At 35.7% G+C, this 25125-nt stretch overlaps 1 pseudogene; it reads right to left on the bottom strand.

Moving 5' to 3' along the window:
• The window catches only part of LOC123786572 (sorting nexin-19-like), a 36855-nt pseudogene extending 12138 nt beyond the window's left edge, over positions 1-24717 (bottom strand).
• Positions 24718-25125: the final 408 nt, after the last annotated feature.

Below are 25125 nucleotides of genomic sequence, written 5' to 3'. Positions count from 1 at the left end.
GAAACATTATCTGATTAAGGGCCTTAAAGAATACACACAAGTTTCGTTCATCTAAAGTTTGATCTGTGGCATTCTTGGGTTTTTCTTCTTTTGATCTTTAACTGCCTTCAACTTTTCTTGTTGGGGAATTAAGAATGGAAGAAGGATCCCTGGATAATTGAAAATGTTTCAATTCCACAGATATTATGGGTTACCAGAGAACAGCTACTAAGAACACTTGGCAATAGTTATTTCAGCGTGTTTGATTGAAAGGTTATAAGCCAAATAGAACTTACCATCTGGTCAGTGGAAGTCAATTGTTAGGCATTCATAGATCCTCCTTGGACCTAATTGAAGAAGTCAATTCCATTGATGAATCAAAATTTACTCAGATCCACTTCCTGCCAGGCACTATGGTAATAACAGTTAATGTGAGAAACAACAAATCTTACCCTTGAGAAGGTCAAAACGATAGAAAAAGAGTGTAAGGACAGTGACTTGCCCATCCCTGAAGCAGTCCTCTGTGAATACCTAACTTTCCCCGAGTCAAACACTTGCCACTAGAAACAGAAGTCCAGAAAAAGAATCTTATTTGTATAATTATGGTCTTTCTGAATACATTTCAGAAGATTCTGCTTAGGTCCTTCCAATCTACTTCCTCCTGCTTCATCTTAGGGAGCAATTTCTAATCTACCTTTTTTTTTGCACCCAAGTTCTTAATGAGAATAGTGAAGAAATTTTAATACTTACTTTGCCAAAGGCTTCTCAAGGGAGATAATAAAAACAAAAGTCAAGAAAACCTCTATAGAAACACCAAAGTCACAACCAAGTTTTCATTATTGAACCTCTTCTAAACATGATTGTGGCATTATTGAATTGAAGATCTCTGATGAAGGTCATTTTTCAATTGCAACTATTTATTTTAAGAAAAAAAATGAGTAAAAGACCATTTGGGTTTTTGTTGTAGGCATGCTCTTATATAAACTATATTTTTATTGTATGTCAAATATATATAATGTTTATCATCTGAATTAGCAAATATAAATATAAAGAACATATAAATATAATAAAATAAATAATTTAAATATTCCTTAATTCAAAGACTTTTGAAGGTAAGTTGTATCTCTTGAGGTAAAAAAAAAAATACTTCCACAAATGACATGTTTTTTTATGAAGACACCCCTAATAGGGCATAAAAAGTTAATTTAATAAGATTCAATGTCATTATACTGAGATGCCAAGATTAATTAGAAAAGGTGTTTGATCACAAAAACACTATGAACTTTCTCCCCCTTTTTTCATGATGAATTTAAATATGCACTTGATAAAGGACAGAAAAGAGGGAGAAGAAAATTATGCATGCCTTTTTTTGAGAGTGTTATAATGATAAGCATAATTAACTGCATATTTATTAAGAAATCCTTTATATTTTATTTCTTCTTATGACCAATATGACTTTGTGTTTGTAAAACAAAGCCATTGTTAAATTTACATAATTGAGCAAGAGCATGTAATTCTATTTATTAAATTAAACAAGAAAGTTTATTCACCTTTTGATATTTACCTGTATCTAAATTCCACAGTGTATAACCCAAAGTGTATTAGTTTTGTCGGGGAAGAGACAGAGGTTTATGGGGAAAGTGTATGAATATTGATATTCACTAGGAAGTCAACCATGCAGCCACTCTCCATGACAGAGTATTCAGTAGTCACCTCATCAGCTCTGATACCTCTCAAGCACAGAACGAAATCCAAATACTTCAACTATACAATAGTTTGGTGGAGATGATCATGGTGCAGTGCCTACTACTATGTGTTATGTGTTATCTGTATGTGGTGAGGTCTTTCATTGCCTACCAATAAGCCAAGTCTCTGCCTTTGTGTCAACTAACTCAGACTGGCTTTGCCTAAAATGGTGGCACCTTCTATCTTAGGGAAGGCAGGTGCTTATCCTAAACCTAGAAACATTACAGATCTATTGCCACCATGACAATTCCATTGCATTTGGAGAGTAATTGACTTAGGAAATAGCATGTAAGTCAGTTCTGGGCAATAAAATATAAGGTAAAATCTTTGGATTGGGAGACATTGTGGGAAAAGTTCTGGGAAATATTTTCCTCTCAGAAAAAAAAAAACTGAAGTCTTGTGAAGAGAAAATCTAGTGCCATTTTTCTTCTTGCCTCAAATTGGTATTGGTGTGGGAAGATGTTGCATGGAGCATAGCAATCATATTATGACTAAGAGGTGACAAGCTAAAAGATTGAGGATGGGAGAATAATAAAATAGAGACAATTGCTGCACCAAACCTGGAGCCTACATTCGGACTTTTATTTGAGATCATTTACTCTCTTTGCTTCTCACTTTAAACTTCTACTATAGAATTTTTTTTTGTAGGAGCCTACATCCCTCTACAGAATCAGAGAAGAACAGGTAATCACTTTCCAAGCCTCTTCAGTTGGTCAGACATGACCTAGTCTTAACCACCAACCAGATGCAGCCACCTGGGTCTTGAACCTGGAGATAGTGGCCCAAAAAAGCAGGGTGGGGAAATCCGTGGCTCATTGGTGCTGACAGCAGCTGTGTGTCCCTGTTTGGGAGCCCTTCCTCACAGGCTGGATACCAAATGGGTTCTCTGCTGTTGCCCTGGTTACCTTTCTGCTCTGTGTCATTGCATCCTCCCCAAACTTGGTTCTTTAGCCATCTAAGAACTTCCCTGTATGTTTGCAACAATTTCCTTTTGCTAAAGTCAGCCCGTGTCAGTTTGGGATGTCAATCACTTGGAATGAGGAATCACAGTTGATTCACAAATATTCTTATGCCCAGCTCAAGGTTTAGGGTGGAATTCAGGAACTTGCACTCTGAAAAGACTCCCATGGTAGTTTAAATTGTCAGCTAAATTTGAAGCTTACTGGACAGATGGCCCTTCAAGTATTTTTTTCATTATTTTTCAAGTATTTTTGAGTATTGAAATTGTTTCAATGACTGTTTCCTGTTTCTTAGATGCAATGAGATACCCATTTGTAAGCTCTTTATGAGCAGAATCTGCCCTTGGTGAAACTGTTCCAGTTAGCTAATTTTCCCTTAAGAATAGAACCATGAGAGACTGTGGACTCTGGGAAACAAACTGAGGGCTTCAGAGGGGAGGGTGGTGGGGGATTGGGATAAGCCGGTGATGGGTATTAAGGAGGGCACATATTGCATGGTGCACTGGGTGTTATACGCAAGTAATGAATCATGGAACTTTACATCAAAAACTGGGGATGTAATGTATGGTGACTAATATAACAAAATAAAAATTCCAAAAAAAAAAAAAAAGAATCCCTTTATTCCACCTGTCTCCCATCTCATCCTCAGCTCCAACTCACCTGCATTCTGCTTTCTCCCAGTATGCAGAAGCACCCATTCTCCCTCTTTTACCAGAAACTTTCCGTAGGACAGAAGGATCTGATAACATTCACTCCGCTTCAGTGTGAATGCAAACCATTTATCTTCTCTCGAAATTATTTACATTTTGCTTTCTGTCTCAATGTGGAAAAATATTTTATCTCTAGAATATGAACATAATATCAGTGACTTTTATTTATGAATATAAAGTTTTGTTCAAGAATCCAGAAAGATAGGAAAAAGTTAACTTACCCTACCTATATAGGTATGAAGTAAGATAGGGGCATATAAGTGACTCAATCTGAAACTGTTTTTAGATATTTCAGTAGCTGCCTGATGAAATAAAGAATTAGTTGTTTGTGTTTTAAACAACTAAGATCAATGGATAAATATATAGTGGCCATTTATTTTGACTCAAACAAAAATGGAGAAAACAGCTTTTACTGAATATATCTAAATATGACACCAATAAATGTAAATCTTCAGGGAAGCCTGTGTTTCCCTTAATCACAGGATCTCATACTTGGAAATGAGCTGATATGTTCCCCAGATTACCCTCTCACTTAACTTAGAAAATTTCAGGGTTTTTTGTTTGTTTTTGTTTTTAATATAAAGAAGCTGCCAACTAGTGAATCTGGACTCTGTGTAGACATTGCACACTTTATACCCTTGTACTGTCGCAATAATCTTGTGAAGTAAGTGGTAGCTTACATTACTCAGATGAGAACCTCATGGTTCAGAGAGTTTAATTAGTTTATGATTATACAACTTGTAAGTATCAGAGCTGGAATTCAAACCCGCGCCTTGGAACCAAGTACTTCCTACTACTCTTTGCAATCATATTTTAAAAGCAGAAATGTTCTGGAGGCACCCATGGGAATGCGTTTCACAGAATATTAGATTTCATATAGAGGCCCTTGCTTTGTTTTGTTTTCCATATATTTAATGGTCTATTTTCCCACTGAGAAATTAAATGTGTTCCTTGACCAGGGCTGTGACTGCCCTTTGTGAAGACACCCTGGTACTTGAGGAAGAGCCTTGGAGTTCCCTAGGTACATACACATCCCTTGCTTCTTGCCTGAGATGAGCATGTGGAGGGCTTTAGGATAAGGCTCTGACTTAACACGAATTTTTTTCCCAACATAGAGTACAGTGTCCGACCACAGAGACTCTTCAGCAAATATTTGTGGAGACTCTCATAGCCAAAGGTAGAATTACAAATAAGTAAAATTATATATATGTTATATATATATATATACACACACACACACACACACACACACACACAAATGGCGTGGTGATATCTTCCTGTTCTGTGCTTTTCCAAATCTGAAAATATTTACATTAGCATGGATCTTTCATTTGCAGAATTCCAACCATGCTGTATTTTCTAGTTCAACCTTTGGATATCAGCAGAGTTTTGCAGAACGAGCACTACTTAAAGTTGGAAATTAGGAGGGAAATCATCTCATTCCCTTTACGCAGAGCAGTAAGCTGACAATCCTAGAAGAGTTAAGATACGCTTGAAACCCAATATACTGAAGTGAGATACCAGGAAATTATTCTACCTGGAATCCTTCTTGATTTAATGAACAATTAAATTTCATTCTTACTTTGAAATTGCCAAAGTGAGTGAGCCCAATGTCTCTGAGCTTCCTTCTATAGAATATCTTCTAAAGGCAATCATTTAGTAGGAAAGTAATTGCATCTTACTGTTGGAGAAGTTCTGCCATTGTGGGTTATCCGTATGTTTAGTGGAACATTAACCATTGAAGACAATAATGGACATTTTGTGAAGACAATAAAGACCATTCATAAAATTACTTCCCTCAAGAAATTTGTAGAGTGATGTCGGGCTTTGCAGAGAAGTAAGCCTTGGTTCAAATCTTGTGCTAACACTTGTAAGTGGGGTGGTCTTTTGGGGCATTTTCATCTTTCTACTTGTTATTTTCTGTTTCCACAAAACTACAAGAGTAATATTTACCTCACCAGTAGGCTACAAAGATTAAATGAGATTATGCACATGTACAGTTGCTAGAATAATTCCTAAGACATATGCAATGCTTGGCCAACGTTGCTTCTTCACATTGCTAAGTAAAATAATGTCAGTTTGTTGATGCTACTTTTTGGTTAGATAGAGATAAGATGACTTGACAAAAAGGGTGCTGGCTGTACCGTGTGACCTCAGAAAGTTCATTTAATCTCTTAGGAACTCAGGTTTCTCATCTGCTAATGATAAGAATAGTACAAATTTTAATGGTTATCAAAATAAAGTTGGTATGTGTCATTAACACAGAACTTGATACACATTAGGCATGTAAGGCAGACCTGCTTTTAGCTAAGTGTTATTGTCAAAGACATCACTGATGATGTTGAGAAGCTCACTTTGAAATGGAATGGGATAGGCTGGTGATGGGTATTAAGGAGGGCACATATTGCATGGTGCACTGGTTGTTATATGCAAGTAATGAATCATGGAACTTTACATCAGAAACTAGGGATGTACTGTATGGTGACTAACATAATATAATAAAAAATTGTTTAAAAAAATGAAATGCATCATGTTTTTTTCTGAGAAATCAGGGTTGGTTTAACAGGGTTGGTCCTGGTCAGGAGGCTGTGTTTCCTCTTACTCATTTTGACACTGTTCCTTATTGATGTTTTTGTGATCCCCCTGCATAGTCATTTTAGTCATTATGGTCATTTTATTACTCATAGGTTTATGTGGCATGGCTTACTAAAAACTTTAAAAGTGGGCATTTGTCCCCCTTGGAAACATAAAAATCTGTGTTTGTCTCACTGGTTATCTTCTGTGTCAGATCCTACCATCATATGAAGATAATAAATTAAGGAACTCTTCTTATTGCATAAATAAATACCCATTTTATTAATTATTGCAAAGGCAAATAGTACAGAGATGCACTGAGTGGTGGCTGCCCTATAATTCTTTTCCCTAAGAATGGGGAGCTGGGTTAAATGCCCCTCTTGAGGTAAGCTCTGCATGAACTTCCACCCTCTTTATTTCAAGCTAGATAGAGGTTGCATCTAAGCTTCTTGACCATGATTAATAGTCCCAAAGGATTATCATAAAACAAATGTCTAGTTTAAAAGCATTGGGAGATTATAAAAACATTCACATAGAGCCTTGGTATTTTATAAATATAAAAATAAACACATCAGAGTTTGCATTTTTAAACCTTGAGAAACTTTTCCAAAAGGCAATATGGTAGCTCCAAGAAAGCATTCTATCTAAACTCCCCAGTCCGGCATGGACAGACAGTGCTTTTTAGTTTTTTTGTTTTGTTTGTTTTATTTTCTTTTTTCTTTTTTGTTTTCGTTTTGTTTGTTTGTTTGTTTTTGTCTGTTAGGCTTTATCATGCTCTGATCTGACCATACCCCTAGCTCTAGAAGAGAAGCAAGAAGCATGGCAGTTACAAGCACACGTTTAAGAGTCAAACAGATACACTCTGGAATCTTGCTCTAACACCTAGAAATTGGATAACCTTGAGCAAATTACTTACCCTTTGAGGCTTCAATTTCTCTCTTTATAGAATCAGAACAACAGTGATTATTGAAAACGGTTTCTGTGTGGATCAAATGAAGTAATATATTTAATATTTCTGGGTCAGTGCTAGAATATAATAACTGCCAAAACAATGGTATTAAAAGTGCTGTTATTATTATTATTATGAACTTTATCATTATGAAGAAGGAATTATAGTGGGAGAAAAAGAGAGAAGGAAGATAAGTATACAGGTAATCGAGCCAATCTATAGGTTAATCTCCCAAAACAAATGTTAGTACCAGTAAAAGAGTATGAACTTTGTAGAATAACTCCTCTTTCAAAGCCCCACTATCATGCTCAAGAAAGGACTCCCTTCTCAGAATGTTAGTGCTTCACCAATCACCAGTGGGGATACCTTGGGACACCATGTCCCACCTGCCTTGCTAAAATGAATAAACTCTTGAGCAAGTTTTAAGAGAAAGGGTACATCCTCAATTTAAAAACAAAACAAAGAAAACAACAAAAAAATGTTTGAACAGCCTGGGGTTGGCAAAATATAATTACTCAAGTTGGAAAAGGGCCAAAATGCCAAGTTTAACAATCATGACTAAAAAAAGCTATAAATGTCTTGCGACATTTTTAATGATCACTTTTCTGCAACATATTAACAGCCACTTTCAATTCCCAAGCCCCCAAGGTGGGAAGCACTACATAGAAAGGGTACTTCCAACATCTTTTGGTGGGGTCTATAGCAAAACTTGCAGGTGGTTGAAATACTTCAAGGACAGAAATTCTATGTTCTCAAGGACCATGGTATCTGCAAGAAAGTGAAATCTCTAATCTTAGAGATGAGGCGCCTTCTGGAAACTTATTCTCAAGTGTCCAAAAATGTTATTGGCTATTTTCATCATCACAAATGTGTCCAGGCAAGATGATGTCTGATGTCGCCTTTGTGCCTCCCCTGGGCTGGACTGAGTAGGGGAGAATGTTGAGGAAGAGCCAGTCTGTCAGTGCATTCTGCTGTGCATTCATGCAGATCCAGAGTGACCTCCCTTCTGCATCCTGTCACCTTGTCATGGAGGTCATACAATGAGACTTTAAAAGGCCACCTTGAAGAAGAATAAGGGATATTCATTATAAGCCATATGAGGAGAGTTCCATAGAACAGAATCAAAGTTCCTTAAGGACATTAGGAGCTGAACTGAAAGTTATAATTAATCAGAAAGGAGATTAGTAGATACATTTCATCTGGCAAATTGTGCCTTGGGAGGATTATACTTGTGAAGTTATGACATTATGATCTGTGCAAGGCAAAGAGTTGCTGCTGTGTGATTTCAGGGGACTTCATGTGTAAGTACAGAAGGAAAATAATGAACCTCACCAACTGCTAACCAAAAGGAATAAAAAAAGAAAGATTTGTATTGATTATGCATATATAATCAATATATTATTATATTATAAATATAATCATTTTAAATGCAATAAATAAATATTGATCTACATGGGGAATTCATAATATTTCCCCCAAATCTTTCATGAAGGGTATGTGGTAGCTGGTGCAAGGATGGGATCCAAAGGACTGAATATTCTCAGAGAAGCCTCCACCAAGACAGGGAAAGACATGATATTTGGGGAATAGAAAACTCCCAGTCAAATACACAAATCTCTAGGGAGGGTCAGGATGAAAGTAAATCCAAAGGAGGCAAAGCAGAGGTCACAGCCCAAGATGGAGAACCAGGAATCTACACTCTAGAGACTTGACAGTGGACAAATTGGGACCAAGTGGAAATAATACAGACTGGTCATGAGGGACTTGCCTCATGTGGTTGCTGAAGACTCATTTTTAAGAATGGCAGGAATGCAAACTGTGGGCACTTCAATTTGACTTAATGCTAAAGACCAATGATAAAATAAGGTAACCACCTACTTGGCTCAGCATGGTAGGTAAGTAGATAGGAATTATTTGCTAAGTATTTGCTAGCATTTTTTTTTCATATACTGCATTTTTTTAATTTTCCAATTTTATTTTTTAATTTTCCAATTGTAGAAGGAATGAAAACCCTAGTGAGTATCAAAGAATATGAGCATCTTATTAGAAGCAAATTAAAAAAATGTATTAAAAAGGGTTTTCAGTTAATTACACAGAAGGCAGGAGATTAATTTAATCCCTCAACCCCCAAATTATTTCAAAACTTTCATGTTTTCATTTTCCTACAATAAATGTGTATCACTTACATGCCTTAAAAATCACCATAATCACGATCATCTAAAAAAAATCTCAGACATCAATGAATTTTAGATATCTGATGTTTAGATTCAGCATTTTCTTAAATTACCAATGTTCATATAGTTGGTTAGAAGAAGAAAATTAGGATCCACCACTGATCTGTTGGTATTACTATCCATTCTCTCCTCTAGTTTCTATTTTTTTAAAAGATTTTATTTATTAATTTGACAGAGATAGAGACAGCCAGCGAGAGAGGGAACACATGCAGGGGGAGTGGGAGAGGAAGAAGCAGGCTTCCAGCGGAGGAGCCTGATGTGGGGCTCCATCCCAGAAGGCTGGGATCACGCCCTGAGCAGAAGGCAGACGCTTAACGACCGCCACCCAGGTACCCCATCTCCTCTAGTTTCTAAATATGGTTTCATACTAAGATTTATATTCTCTGTGTACCCCATTCAAGAGGATAGATTCATTTGACAATAGATCCATCTATATAAATTAGAATTAACTTGAAGATAAATATTTTGGATCTTTCTTCTCAGCTCCATGTTCTGAGATAAAGGACAAGGTGTATTTCAAGTTTCAACTGAATACCAGTTTTTGACCAAGAGTTAGGACAGATATATAGATTAATGTCATATATAATAATATCGCTTTGCATAGAATAATGCTGTTGACATAATTTTAATTATAAGAAGATAGAAAATCATACGTATAACATTGTGTTAATTATACCAGTATTTTATGCATAGAATATATATACCAAAATATTAAAATAGTTATCTAAGGACATTATCTGGAATAATGGTTGATGGAGATTTCCTTCATTATTAATTTCTATATAAGCCTCTTTTTTTTACTATTAAGTAAACAAAACATAAAAATTCAATTTACAAAAAAAAATAGCTTACTAAAACACTGATTTGGACCATGAAGAGCAAGACTTTGGGTAAGATGTGTTCAAAGATACTAGATCTCAGATTTCTTAAATTAAATTGAATAATTTATGATAAGGGCTTGACACATGATATGACCTCAATACATCCTTGTTTACTCCCTATTATTTTATAGATGCATACTCAAAAAATAGTAATAAAGCATTTCAAAAGACCCAAGTGATAATTTGATTCTTAGAATGCTATTCAATTCTATGGAGTTACAAGAGAAAAGAAAGCCCCATGTCACCATATTACTTCTCACAAACTCAGAGTGTTCAGCCTAGCACTCAGAAAGAATTCTGAAAAGCCGGGGGGGGGGGGGAAGAGGGGAAGCAAACACCTACTAAAACGCTGCTGACACATTTTTAAGTACTAATGGAAGCTGTATGCAATATTCAGTTTGGAATTCACATCTATTCAAGACTTTATTTAGATGATTGAAAGAAATCCACTTAAATGTGAAGAACTGAAATTAACTGGCAGACAGATGGAAATGAGGAGTGTTCCACCCATTTACAGTTCAGATTTTTTCTCTTAGACAGTATGTACTCATTACTCAAAGTTCAAACATTAACACTAAATGTTCCTCAGGAAGTGTGCATTCTCCCACCAACCCCAAAAAGGACTCACACTAATAAACAAATAGGAGTGGCTTCCTATATTGACACTTCTGCATATCAGTTTACATAATTGTTCTTAACATGTAGGCTACTGAGACATTAGCAAATATATAAAATATTCACTGGGCTCCTATCTTGGTGCCCAATATTGTGGACTGTTTAGACACAACTACTAACATTAAAGCACCCACAGTCTAGTTGTAAGGATAATATGATCAATCTAGATAAACTTACAAGTACAAAAATGGAAGGGTGCCTTAGAGATGTTTTTAGTTCAGCAGTTGCTAAAGGCTGGCCTGAAGACTTATATGAACTTTGAACTATTTCTGCCAGAATCACCTGGGAAGCTAACTATAAATACCAATTACTTAAAACCCCTGATATTAATTTTGATAAAGAAATTCCTGATGTTATCATTTGGGACCCTAGAAAGATCTCTGGACATTTCAATTAAGTGACTCATACTCATTAGATTCCCATTTTTATATAAGCCAGTTTTAGATGGGTTTCTTAGAACCAAATGAGTCCATGATACTCAAAGTGGCGGCCTCCTCCCCTAAAATGGGAAAATGTTTTTTTTTTGTTTGTTTGTTTGTTTTTGTTTGTTTGTTTGTTTTTGGAGGCTGTGATTTGGCCACCTTTGTGTCTTAACTCAGTGGTCAACATCTACAAAGTATGAAAAAAAATGTTTCCTGAACTGCACTGAAAATAGAAGCAAGCATCAACACCATGATTCCAAGTCCATCAAGTACAAGTGCATTGGATCTTCAGACTAGGGAGAAACCATACAGTGGTTGGGAGGTTACAAGCATTCATGGATATAAAAATAGATGGAGTTTTTAAACTCAACACCCAAAAAACAAATCATCCAGTTAAAAAATGGGCAGAAGACATGAATAAACATTTTTCCAAAGAAGACATACAGACACATGAAAAGATACTCAACATCAATCATCATTAGGGAAATACAAATCAAAACTACAATGAGATATCACTTCACACTTGTCAGAATGGATAAAATTAACAACACAGGAAGCAACAGGTGTTGGCGGATATGTGGAGAAAGGGGAACCCTCTTGCACTGTAGGTGAGAATGCAAACTAGTACAGCCACTCTGGAAAACTTTCCTCAGAATGTTAAAAATAGAGTTACCCTACAGTCCAGCAATTGCACTACTAGGGTGTTTACTCAAAGGATACAAAAATACAGATTTGAAGGGATACATGCACCCTGAAGTTTATAGCATCAATATCAACAATAACCAAATTAAGGAAAAATATCCATTGATTGATGAATGAATAAAGAAGATGTAATATATATAATGGAATATTACTCAGCCATCTAAAAGAATGAAATCTTACCATTAGCAACAACATGGAAGGAGCTAGAGAGTATTGTGCCAAGTGATATAAAGAAAGGCAAATACCATATGATTTCAACCATATGTGGAATATAAGAAACAAAACAAATGAACATTGTGGGGGAAAGAAAAGAGGAAACCAAGAAACATACTCTTAAAAAGAGGAAGAAACATACTCTTAACTATAGAGAATCATACTCAACTATAGAGAAAAAACTGATGGTTATCACAGGAGAGGTGAGTGGGGGGGACGGATTAAATATGTGATGGGAATTAAGGAGTGCACTTGTGATGAGCACTGGCTGTTGTACGTAAGTGATTAATCATTGAATTCTACACCTGAAACTAAATTGCACTGTATGTTAACTAGTTGGAATTTAAATTAAAACTTGGGGGAAATATAGATGGAGCTTTCTAGGCTAAGCATGTTTCCATGGATTTGATTTGTTTTGAACTCTGCCGTGATATACAGGCAAAAAACTAAAGCTGAACAGAAATTACAACATAATAGAAAAGGACATTGCATTATGTGCACTCTTATAGGAGTTGTTTCTGCCAAGCAGGTGAGGCAGCACAGATGGAAAAGTGGGATACCTATGGAGGGGAAAATATTGAGGGGTTTAAGAGACGAGATCAACATGACAGTGTGAAGGAACCCAGTAGACTGCAAGAGTATACATGATGTTGCTGAATGACTGGGTTAAACAAACTCAGGAAAAGAAAAGTAAACAACTAAAACAAGTCTGGGATTTCTTAGAATTTAGGGTTTGTGATTAAATTCTTGTTCATAAAAGTTTTTTAGTTCTGTGTCTTTTAAAGACAGAAGTCCATCAAGGCAGCAGATGCTCTCTTCTAAAAGTATTATATAAGACGCTAAACTTGCCTCCATTAACTACCAATCTAATGTAGCAAGGATGTTAAAAAAATAAATAAATCACAACCTGAATCTTCACCTTTAATCTGCCTTTTAAAGACATTTGGTGGGGGACGTCTGGGTGGTTCAGTCAGTTAAGTGTCCTTCTCTTGGTTTCAGCTCAGGTCATGATCTCAGGATCATGAGATCAAGTCCCACATTAGGCTCTGCACCCAGCATGAAGCCTGTTGGAGATTCTCACTCTCTCTACCTCTGCCCCTCCTGCTTGTGCTTTCTATCTCTAAAAAATAAATAAATCTTTTTTTTAAAGATTTATTTATTTATTTATTTGACAGAGGGAGAGAGCCAGTGAGAGAGGGAACACAAGCAGGGGCAGTGGGAGAGGAAGAAGCAGGCTCCTAGTGGAGGAGCCTGATGTGGGGCTCGATCCCAGAACGCTGGGATCACACCCTGAGCCGAAGGCAGACGCTTAACGACTGCGCCACCCAGGCGCCCCTAAATAAATCTTTTAGAAAAAAAGACATTTGGATATGCCAATACCTCCTTCTGAACACTGTCATTAATTAAATAAATGAGACCAAATGAACAAGGAGAGACACATAAGCGTGATTGGCACTGCCTGACTCACAGAGCAGCAACTGCAATACAGAAACAAATCAGGCAAATATAAATGTTCTAATCTACTTACTGCAGTGAACCAGGCTTCCCATCACCCACCCCTCCTCTAGGAAAATATATTGACGTTGTAGGAAGGGAGTATTAAGGAGCAGGTGATGGATAGGATAAAGAACATAAGAGATGTGGTTAGAAACTTGTCCATAACAGTGAAAAGAGTTTAAGGAGGAAAAGCAGAGAATGGGGAGGTAAATGAAACAGGCTGTGAAATTGCCCTGAATATCGCTAATACTGAAAAGATTTGATGAAACGCAATAAAGCCATTTGTGATAATTCACAATGTAATTTTGTAAATTACTTAAAAAACACTGTGTCATAAAAATGACTTATAGGAATGAGAACATATCAAGAAAAACAATAGAAATTGTGAGTTTTGTTGTTTTGTTATTAAATCACAACTGCAGTATAAAGGTGACAGCAGAATATAGTCTTTCTATGTTTCTTTCTCTCCCTGGGAACTTGACAAAAATTTTTTTAAAAAATGATAGATAGATGGAGAGATAGATGAGAGAGAATTAAAAACAACACCCATCCTATTTTTAGTGGCAAGTTGCAGCGTTAAAATTCCTGTAAAATCCACAAGTTAAAATTCCTGTAAAATCCAAAATCTCTTAGGAAAAGCTAAGAACCTTCTATGAAAATGCTAAAGGTAAGGTTCACACTGAAGCACAACAAAATGCCTTAAATACCTGGAACCAAAGAAGGAATTAGCCGTTTAGACATCCAGCAAAAGCCACAAAGGGCAAGTTTAGGGAAGAGGAACACGAGAAGCGGCCTATTGAATGTCTAGAGGACCTAGCAGTTATCAGAAAGTTTCTCAGAAGTATATTCTGAGGGTGGGAAATTTCCTTGAAGTGTATTGGCTGTGTCTCCTATTTGCTGTGGGCAGTGGCTGCACTGGTGAGGACAGTGCTGTGGCAGAAAGCCTTGTGGACACAGCGTGAGACCACGGGTTACTGAGGCAATGTCACTGAGGTGCTCTGTTAGAGGAAGAAGTCTGTTTCTTAGGCAGCAGACATTTAAGGCTGTGAGACCCATGGGCGTGCCCAGACCGCCCTAGAGCCCTGAAATGGGCCCCAGAGAGCTAATGATGCAAACTCCAAATTATTGAGAGAACTCATTGGAAACTATTTTGAAAGTATCAATATGAAGATAATACATTAAAAAATGTAAAAGGATAGCAAAATTAACCAAAAGATGAACATTCATGGGAAAAATGTCTATAAACAAACACACCCATTGAAACCACGATCTCACAGAAGGCTCATAAAGCATGCCTGAAAGAGAAAGTAGAAGTGATGTGGTCAAAGGTGACACTGGACTTGAGGAAAAGAATATAGAGGGGTAGCAGAAGGAAAAACTGTCACAGGAAATAAGACGAAATGAAGATTCATAAAGAGACATACACTTGTAAACACAGTAAGGCATTTAAATAAGGAAAAAGAACATTTAAAAAACAATTAAATAAAAATACAGTGATCCTTGAACAACATGGGGGTTAGTGGTAATGACCCTAATGCAGCCCAAAATCCAAATAGAGTTTTTGACTCCCCCAAAACTTAACTACTAACAGCCTAAGGTTGACTGAAAGCCTTATTGATAATAGGAGTAGTTGATTAACAAGTATCTTGTATGGTCAATGTATTATACGTTGTATTTTTATAATAAAGTAAGGCAGAGAAAAGAAAATGTTATTAAGAAAATCATAAGGAGAAGAAAATACATTTACAGTATTGTACTATATATACAAATTTAAAAATCATAGACTCGTGCAGTTCAAACCTATGTTGTTCAAGTGTCCACAGTAACTAGAGAATATATGCTCTCTCTCTTTCTCCATATATGTATATATATGTATACATATATGCATGTATATTTAACAAGAAATGAAATATAGATACAATTGCAATGTCCAAAGAATATATATATTTCAAATAAGATAGACAGATAGGTAGACAGATGATAGATAAATAAATGATAGATGATAGATAGGTAGATAGATAGATAAATAGATAATAGAAAGAACAAAGGGTAAGTGTTAGCAAGGAAACTGTTCTTATTTGCGGATAAAGTGATTTGCAGAATGTAGTAAGTCCAAAGGAAAAATGGTTACATTCTTAAAATTAATCAGACATTAGCAATTTTGATAAATAAAAATCAAAGTATAAAAATTAATTTTACACATTAGCCTTTATAAGTTAGATAATGAACTTTTAGATATGTGTGTATGCCTCACGTATAATAGCATAAAAATGTCAAGTACCCAGTAATGTTTCATTAAAAATAACAATACTATTGAGAGAAACATGAGTGAGAGTGAGTATCAAATATGAAAGAGAATCTAAATAAGTGAGAGATATATGTTGTTGGTAGATTGCATAAATTATTATTGAATAAGAGGCAATTATCTTCTTATGATTTATTGACTCAATGAAGTTTAAATAAAAAGCAATAGGGATTTTTGTATTTATATAGGTGTGCAGTTCTGCAGAGCAGATCCTACAATTTACATGGAAATGTAAGGAACCAAAATAAGCATAACATTCTTGAAAAATAACAAAATGGAAGAATTTCTCTACCAAATATTAACGCCCCTAGCAAATCCATATTAATTAAAAGAAAATAATATTGGCACAGGAATAGAGAAACTAATCAGTAGAACAGACTGAAGAGTCCTGAATAGACAGAAACACATAAACACTGGATATATGCAGTGGTAGTGTACAGCAGAAAGGAAAAGATTGACAAATTATGGATTTCGTTAAAAGTAAGAATTTGACTTACATAAAACAAAAATGATTGTGAATGTAATTATGAAAGAAAAAATATAAAGAGAGATTTATTTGGACAAAAGACTTAAAGTGGCATCAATAGATAGACATTTGCTAAAGGGAAAACTCCCTCTGTGAACTTCTGTAATGTAGACAATAACCACAGGAAAACGATTCAGCCATATTAATAAAGAGAAATAAAAATTAAAAGTAAAAAACACTACATACAGGGCACCTGGGTGGCTCAGTTGTTAAGTGTCTGCCTTCAGCTCAGGTCATGATTCCAGGGTCCTGGAATCAAGCAGAGTCAGGCTCCCTGTTCAGTGGGGAGGCTGCTTCTCCCTCTCCCACCACCCTGCTTGTGTTCCCTCTCTCACTGTCTCTCTCTCTCTCTGTCAAATAAATAAATAAAATCTTTAAAAAACAAACAAACAAGCACTACATACAGATTGGCAAAATAATTTCTAAATAATTAAAATAAATTCTGATAATTTCAATTATTGAGGAATTTGTATGGCAGTAGAATTGCTAACACTTCTGGAGAGAGTGTAAGTTGATTCAATCATTATGGATTATAGTTTGGCATTATATGACTGAATGTACATCAGCTTTATCACCTAACAATTCAATTGCTAAGTAATATCTTAAGGAAACTTATGACCTTGAACACCAAGACATAAACACAAAAATGTTCATAAGGGATAGTGCCCAGATCCCGAAGGCACTCATCTACACGTGTTTTAAGAACAAAAAGGATAAATCGTGGTATATACATTGAAAGAAAATGATGAAAAAATAAAAAGAGCCCAAGCTACTTGCAACAACATGGATGGTTCTTGCCAATAAAATAAAAAAGCAAGGCTTGAAAAATCACATACAGTATTTACATAAAGTTAAGGAATTTGTAAAACTAAATTACATTGCTGTTGGGGTTAACGCAGAGCATGAAATCAGCCATAATACCTGGCTTGCTAAAATGTAACACAGAGGCCGCTGAGGGCATGAAAGTTTTCGAAGAAGGGCATAGGCTTTTGGAATGCCAAGGCCGAGGTGACCTCTGCTATTGGAATGCCTGGGGGAGTTGCCTTACCGAAGCTTTCCTAGCCCTAATAGTCGCCCTGTGATCTAAGAGATGTAGGAATTGTCCCTTAGGCTATGTTTAGCAGAACTCGTAGAACACGCCCAAATTAGCATATTGTATCTTTCCCATAAACAGATCCTCCCAGTTTTCAGTTAGACCCCTTGTCAACATCACGTGCTTGAGGAACAGTGTAAGGATTGGTGATTCTCTTGAAGCACCGATAAAAGCAGGAGCAAAGAAGAGCAAAGGGTCTTTGTCTCTGAGCCTTGTCCCCTGCCCTTTTCCTCTCTTTCACAGCGAAGTTTGGAGTAATCTTTCCATCCTTCGGTACAGGGATTGCTGGCCATTCCTGGCACATTTGTTTAGAGGTGGACAGGTGTACAAACAAGTGTAAAAACTATAAGGAAAAGTAAGGAAATAATCAAATGAATGAATAGGAAATTATCCCTTTAAAAGGGCTAGGTTATCATGTCCTAGAGTAAAAGATGTATTTGCTAAAGCTTTATTGTTTGTTTGTTTGGGAAACTCTTTAATTCTCTGTGAATTCCCCAGCCTGTTCTGACACTTTATAAGAAATATCTTTAGCCTTTTTCTGAGTTAATGATGAGTTATCATATTCTTTAAGTGACAAGGGCATAAATAAACTACCTTAAATAATAGTTCTGAGGTTAGTACATTATATCATAATATAAAACATTGTTCTATAATAATCTTATATCATAATGATTTTCTTTTAAATCCAAGACTCAATAGTTACTTTCCAATGTTAAAAAGAAAGACAGAAGCTTGTTATTTAGAGCTACAGTAATTGCCACCAAAATTAAACACACACATACACATACATATTCGCACAGACATATATGCTAACATATACACACACAGAAACAAACTAATTTGTCTGTGTGGGTCGAATGAGAATCTATTGTTTTTGTCAAAGGTTGTTTTGATTCTTTGACTCAATATTTATATGTAGGATCAACTTTGATGATTTTTTATTGACAAGTTTCAAAAAAGTTAAGTTCTGGAGATCCACTGTCACTTTAGTGACTATAACTAACAATACTATTGTGTACTTAAAATTTGCTAAGAGAGTAGATTTTATGTTAAGTGTCCCCCCCCCACACACACACACAAAATCATGATTAACGGAGGAAATGTTGGGAGGTGATGGATGTTTATGACCTGGATTGTGGTGATGGTTTCATGGGCGTACACTTATTCCCAAACTCATCGAGTTGTGCACATTAAATATACACAGCTTTTTTTTTTACATGTCATTCATTTTCAATACAGAGATTAAAAAAGGAAACAAAACATCAAACAAAACAGAAAAAACAACAAAATCAAAATAATTTGGAGTGTTTCAGACAAAAATAAATTGTACATGTAAGAATGATCTAAAGTCAGTTGCCATACCTCAGATAACACACTTACTGTGTCTGTCTGATATCATTGCAAACAACCTTGCTTCTACTAGAAGTACCAATGGTCCATCAGGTTCATATTCTGGTGCACTTTAACATCCTGAAAATAAAGAACATATGTGCCCAGAAATGTGGTCTAGCAACATTTTAGGGTCATGATAGCTATTCAAATACATGTGTAGATTAGTATCTTCAGTTTCCCTTACATCTTCATGATACCAAGAAGAGTTGAATTAATTATCTATTGTTGTGTAACAAGGTATCCCAAAATGTCATGGCTTAAAACAATATGGATAAATTGTCTCACAGATTCTGTGGGTCAAGAATTGGGGCACAGCTTAGCTGAATGGATCTGGCTCAGGGTCTCTTACAAGGCTGCAATCAATGTATTTGCTGGAGCTGAAGTTATCTCAAAACTAGGTTCCAAGAAGCATCCTCTCTTCCTTGCTTACTTGGTCCTTGGAAGGATTCAGTTCCTCACAGACTATTGGGTGAGACCTCACAGACTATTGGGTGAGACCATCAGTTTATCACTGGCTGCTGACCAGGAGCTTCTCCATAGGGCAGCTTACAAAGTGGCAACTGGCTTACTTTGCAACAAACTAGCTAGAGAGTGAGAGAGGATAAGCAATGGCAGTCATGGTCTTTTATAACCTAAAACTGAAAGTGGCATCCCATCATTTTTGCTGTGTTTCATTCATTAGATGATGGTCACTAGGTATAGCCCATATTTCCCAGGAAGGGATTGAGCAAAGACACGAACAATGGGAATTGGGAATCAGTGAGGGCGATCTCTGGGGCTATCTGTACATTTCAGAATACATATTAATCACTCAAAAAGACCATGCATTAAAAATATGTGCTATTCAACATTAATACCATACAGTTTTGCTTTGAAAAAATCTTCCTCAGTATTGAGAAGAAAAAAGCCATGGCACAGAGATCACCATTCTCTATGATAGGTCATTCCCCCATGCATTAGGTACCTCATTGAATCCTTTACAGTCATCTTGAAAGTACTATTTTCTCTCTATTATAAATAAGAAGAATACTGAGGCTGTAGAAGTGCAATAAATAATAAGCCCAAAAAACAACAACTGATAAGAGTGGGCAATTTTTTTTTTAGCTTTAATACTTTTACATTGAGCACAGTTCTTTTCCCTTCTAATCACAGACATGATCCGAAGATTAGAAAAGCCCAGCAGTTCTACTTCTCTCTTCTGTTCCTCACTGTTACATATCCAGATGTTTTCCCACTGAAAGTCAAAATCTGCTGATGGACAGGAAGATGTCAGCACATTGCTGTAGTATACAATTCTTAGATAAATATATTAGCACATTTCTCCCTGTACTTATTTCTATACAAAATTTATTCTGTTTCTGGCCACATTTATGCGATCTGAATGAAGCCTTTCATGGGAGACACCTTTTAAAGCTGCTGTATGTCTTCCTCCTGCCTGCTGTTCTTCCCCCTCTAGAAATAAATATTTTACTCACTTGGCCATCTGAGCAAATATTTTATGCCTGACACAATATTTATACACATACATATGTTTTTTTCCAAAAAGCATCAGAAGTGTGAATTTCATGTACAGTAATATATTTGAGGTGCATTATGTCACTCCTCGAGGGTGAAGCAAGTTTCTAGTGACAAATGAGGGAAAGGACGATTTCAAGAAAACTACTCAAAACTTGGAGGTGAAAGCTGTCTTGAAAGCAAATGCCTGATAGTAAATGAAGCACATTCTTTGATAAATATGGCTTCTTTAAAAAAAAAATCTGTTCACTTAAACTGATGAGTTAATAAGGGGTTTAAGGATGGATGTCTAGTTAATCACAGCTAGGTAATAACATTTTAGCATCTGGAAGCATGTCTTTGGCGGAAATAGAGTTTGATCTTTGTAGGCCTATAAAACCTAAGAGGGGGTCCTGGTACTGAAAGTTACAACCTGTGAGCTTCTGAGAAGTTTGCTTAACATTTTCAAAACTTACATTCCTCAACTATATAGTTTTATATTTTGTGAAGATTTTTGTAATGATTTAATGCATGTATGCCACTTACATTGTGTAGTATATAGTAATATTTTATTTTAAAACATTATTATTGTTATTAATGTTGATTCTCATCTCCTCTTTATATTTTTGTTACTTTCCTCACACCATCCCCCAGCATTTGTTCTTTATATATTCTCTTCTTATTCAGCAAATACTTATTAAGGACTTGATAATTGACAGGCACTCAGCTAGCCATCATTGATATTGAATAATGCAGACACCCTACCATCTGAAGCTCCCAGGCAAGGAGAAGGGACAGATATGCAAATCATTAATTATGACAGAGCATTATATAGAAAAAAATAGCCGTGCCCCATTCTCATCAACAGAATTTTAACCCTTGAGCATAATTATGAACAATTTCAGAAGGAGCAAATGCAACAAACTGAAAACACTTTCAAAGACAGTAGATATTATCTAACTAGATAAAGAATCACAATAATCATAATGATCACAAATGTCAACTGTCTAAACATATCAATTAAAAACTAAATCATCGCAGTGATTTAAGAAATAAGATCAACTACATATTGTGTATAAGAAGTTCACCATTTTAAATATAAAGAGTCAGATAAGTTAAAAGTAAAGGAGAAGACAAAATATACCATGGTAACACCAATCAAAAGAAAGCTTAAGTAGTTAATTTGATATGAAGCATGCTTCAGAGCAAGGAAGATCGTTAAGAGATACAGAGAGTGATTATATAATGATAAATAAGTTAGGTCTTCAAGAACACATAAAAATCCTAATCATGTTCATATTCCACAATACAGTCTCAAAACACACATGGCAAAAACAAATAGAACTAAAAGGAGAAACAAATTAATGATTATAGCTGAAGACCTCAATACATGTCTATCAGTAATTGACAGATCAAGCAGAAAATCAGTGAAAATAAAAGAAATGTTTCAAACAACACTATCAATCAACTTCATTAAATTGACATCTATGGAATTGACCACCCAAAACCAGCAGAAAACACATTCTTCTCAAGTTCACATGGAACAGCCATCAAGATAGACCGTATTCTGGGACACAAAACACATTTTAACAAGTGTAAAGAATGGAAATGATGCAAAGTATGTTCTCAGACCACAGTTGAAAACAGAAGGATAGCTAGAAAATACCCAACAATATGAGAGTTAGACACACCTCCATGAAAACCATTTGTAAAGAAAGAATTTTAGGACAGATTTAAACAATGTTTTGAATCAGATTAAAATAAAATGCAATTTATTAATATTTGTGATATGCATCTAAAGCAGTGCTTAAAGGGAGATTTATAGCATTAAGTATATATAACAGAAATAAGGAAGATCTAAAATGAAAATCCCAAGTTTTCAACTTAGAATACTAAAAATGAGGAGCAAATTAAATCCGTAGCTAGCAGACTAGAGGAATAAAAAAAGTTCAGAAATCATTAGAAATAAAAAGAAGAAAACAATAGAGAAAATTAATGAAATGGTACCTCGTTCTTTTAAAAGATCAGGAAAGTTGATAAATCTCTAACAAGTCTATCCAAGAAAAAAAGAGAAATGACAAAATGACTTGGGCAGTTGACATTACCAGATTTTTTTCAAGTAAAAAGAGGAATCACCATCATGACGAGGTAATTGCCCCTGATTACCTGGATGAGGCAGAACTGGTGATACACAATGACGGCAGGAAGCAGTATGTGTGGAAATCAGGTTATCAACTTGAGTGCCCCTTGCAATTCTGTTTCTGAAATGTGAAATAAACTAGTGTTGCAACCTTGGCCTGAGAAAGAAATGGTTACAAGAGACTCAGACTGCACAAGAAACTCAGACTGCCAGTAAATGAGGGTATGGCTCATACCAGTAGACAAACACCCAAGAACAACAGAGATGGTATATGAGGGCAAGGGAAATTTAGAGTGTAGTGTAGGGAGGGAAGTAAAGGTATACCAGTTCAGGCCATGTGACCAAGTGCAGTGTGGGGAAGGTCATTCATCCCACTAACCTTTCTTTTCAATATCCTCCTCAGAAAAGAAGACTTACTGACATGCTGGGGAATCTTGCTCCCCAAATGTGTTTGGAGATGTGGAATCACATAGTATAGGGTAGATAACAGAAGTCAAGAATCTTTCCAGAATTAAGTCTCAAGCAAGACTCCCTTTGGGCAGCCTTTGAAGGGTGAGTATAGAGATGGTAGTGTCTGGCCAGTTCTGTCCTAAGTAGGACTCTTTTGCTGCACAGTGGGGTGCCACCCATCCTGATGTCTGCTTTTCCTACCCTCCTTTTCTTTTACAGATATTAGATCTGCATAACATTTTGGAAGCCTTACATGCCAAATTACGCTTCTTCTCACTTTATCTTGTATCAGTAGGTCTCTTGCACTCTTAACTCTGTCGTAGTATCTGCTTCCGAGGGGAAAATGAACTAACACAACCTTTAAATAAGTATCAATAAAAATGCATGAAACTAATACTGAAGGGATCAATAATAAGCAAGGATACTCTCTACCCTTATAAATGACCTTCTCTTTTTTCAGGAACTTCTTAAAAAAAAGAAGTCTTTTTAAAAAAGAAGAGGAGAGAAATATTCTAATAAAACTAGCACAAACTAGCAAAGCTTCTGAAATTGTGACTACCTTATATTATCAAGGAATGGTAAACCTTTAGGCTTATGCCCAGTTCTTAAAACTGATAGCAATGCCTCTTAGAATTGCATTATTGTTTGAGGGAAACTAAAGTAAAATTTTAAATCAAAGAAGGCAGAGATAGAGATAGAGAATTATCTGATAGATGATATAGATGATAGATGATAGATAGATAAATAGATAGATGATAGATGATAGATAGATAGATAGATAGATAGATAGATAATAGACAGATGATAGATATAGATAGATAGATAGATAGATAGATAGATAGATAGATAGATAGATAGACAGATAATAGATTAGATGATAGATTAGATAGATAGATAGATAGATAGATAGATAGATAGATAGATGATAGATAGATAGATGATAGATAGATAGATAGATAGATAGATAGATAGATAGATAGATAGATGATAGATAGATGATGATAGATAGATAGATAGATAGATGATAGATAGATAGATAGATGATAGATAGATAGATAGATAGATGATAGATATAGAGATAGATAGATAGATAGATAGATAGATAGATAGATAGATAGATAGATGATAGATAGATAGATAATAGATTAGATGATAGATAGATGATAGATAGATAGATGATAGATGATAGATAGATAGATAGATAGATAGATAGATAGATAGATAGATGATAGATAGATAATAGATAGAGAGTAGAGGGAGGGAGAGATACAGAGAGATACGGAGAGAGAGTTTAAAGTCATATATACACATACATATATGGATTTTTTTGGCTACAGAGGATGAGAGAAACACAGCATCTTTATAATCATGTTCTATAGATGAATTATTTTTTTAAAAGGAAGGAAATAATGCTATTGTTCCATTAAATTACTGCCATGTGAAATCATCAAGCTGACTAGGCCATAAACTCTCACCTTCCCACAACATTAAAAGCATCCTATCAATTTATCATCAAAATATTTATTGGACCTGCTCTTCCTCTCAATCCCTTCTACTTCTGTCTTACCCAGGTCTTCATTACCTCTCACCTGGATCTCTAAAATAGCCTTCTATCTGCTGTCCTCTCTCAAATATTATTCCTTTCAAAACAAATTCCATATAACAAGGGTGCTTTTATTTGGAAACACTAAGGTCACTGTGTCCTTCAACAGCCAATAACCTACCAAGACTCATTCCTCCAGCCCTATGTATACCATAGAGCTTCTTTTCTCCCATATCGCCTAGAAGGTTATATTTCTCCTGTCTGGAATGTTTCCTTTACAACCACCACACCCTCCCATCTTCTTTCCTTTCCCACCAACACCCCATTCTTTTTCCCTGATTAAATCCTATTACATAATCAGTACCCAGCTCAGCTATCAGAAGCTCCTCTGACCCCCATTCTGTATGATCTCTCAGGTCAAGGAATTTATGGACTGAAGTTACGGAGCCCCTGGGCGCACTATGCTATTCTTTATCAGAGCATTGCCACATTGTATTGAAGCCTTGCTCCTATATGTTTATATCTCATTCCATTCTATAACCTTCATGGGCGCATGCACTATGCTTTCATTTATAATGCTTGGCATAAGGGGGAGGGGGGCTTTAGTACATGTTTATTGAGTTGAGTTGTAACTTTCATTA

This window comes from Ursus americanus, chromosome 1, assembly GCF_024610735.1.
Source record: "Ursus americanus isolate L20-20 chromosome 1, mUrsAme1.1.p, whole genome shotgun sequence".
Lineage (NCBI taxonomy): Eukaryota > Metazoa > Chordata > Mammalia > Carnivora > Ursidae > Ursus > Ursus americanus.
Note: the sequence above shows the minus strand (reverse complement) of the source record. Positions and strands in the feature narration are given on the sequence as shown.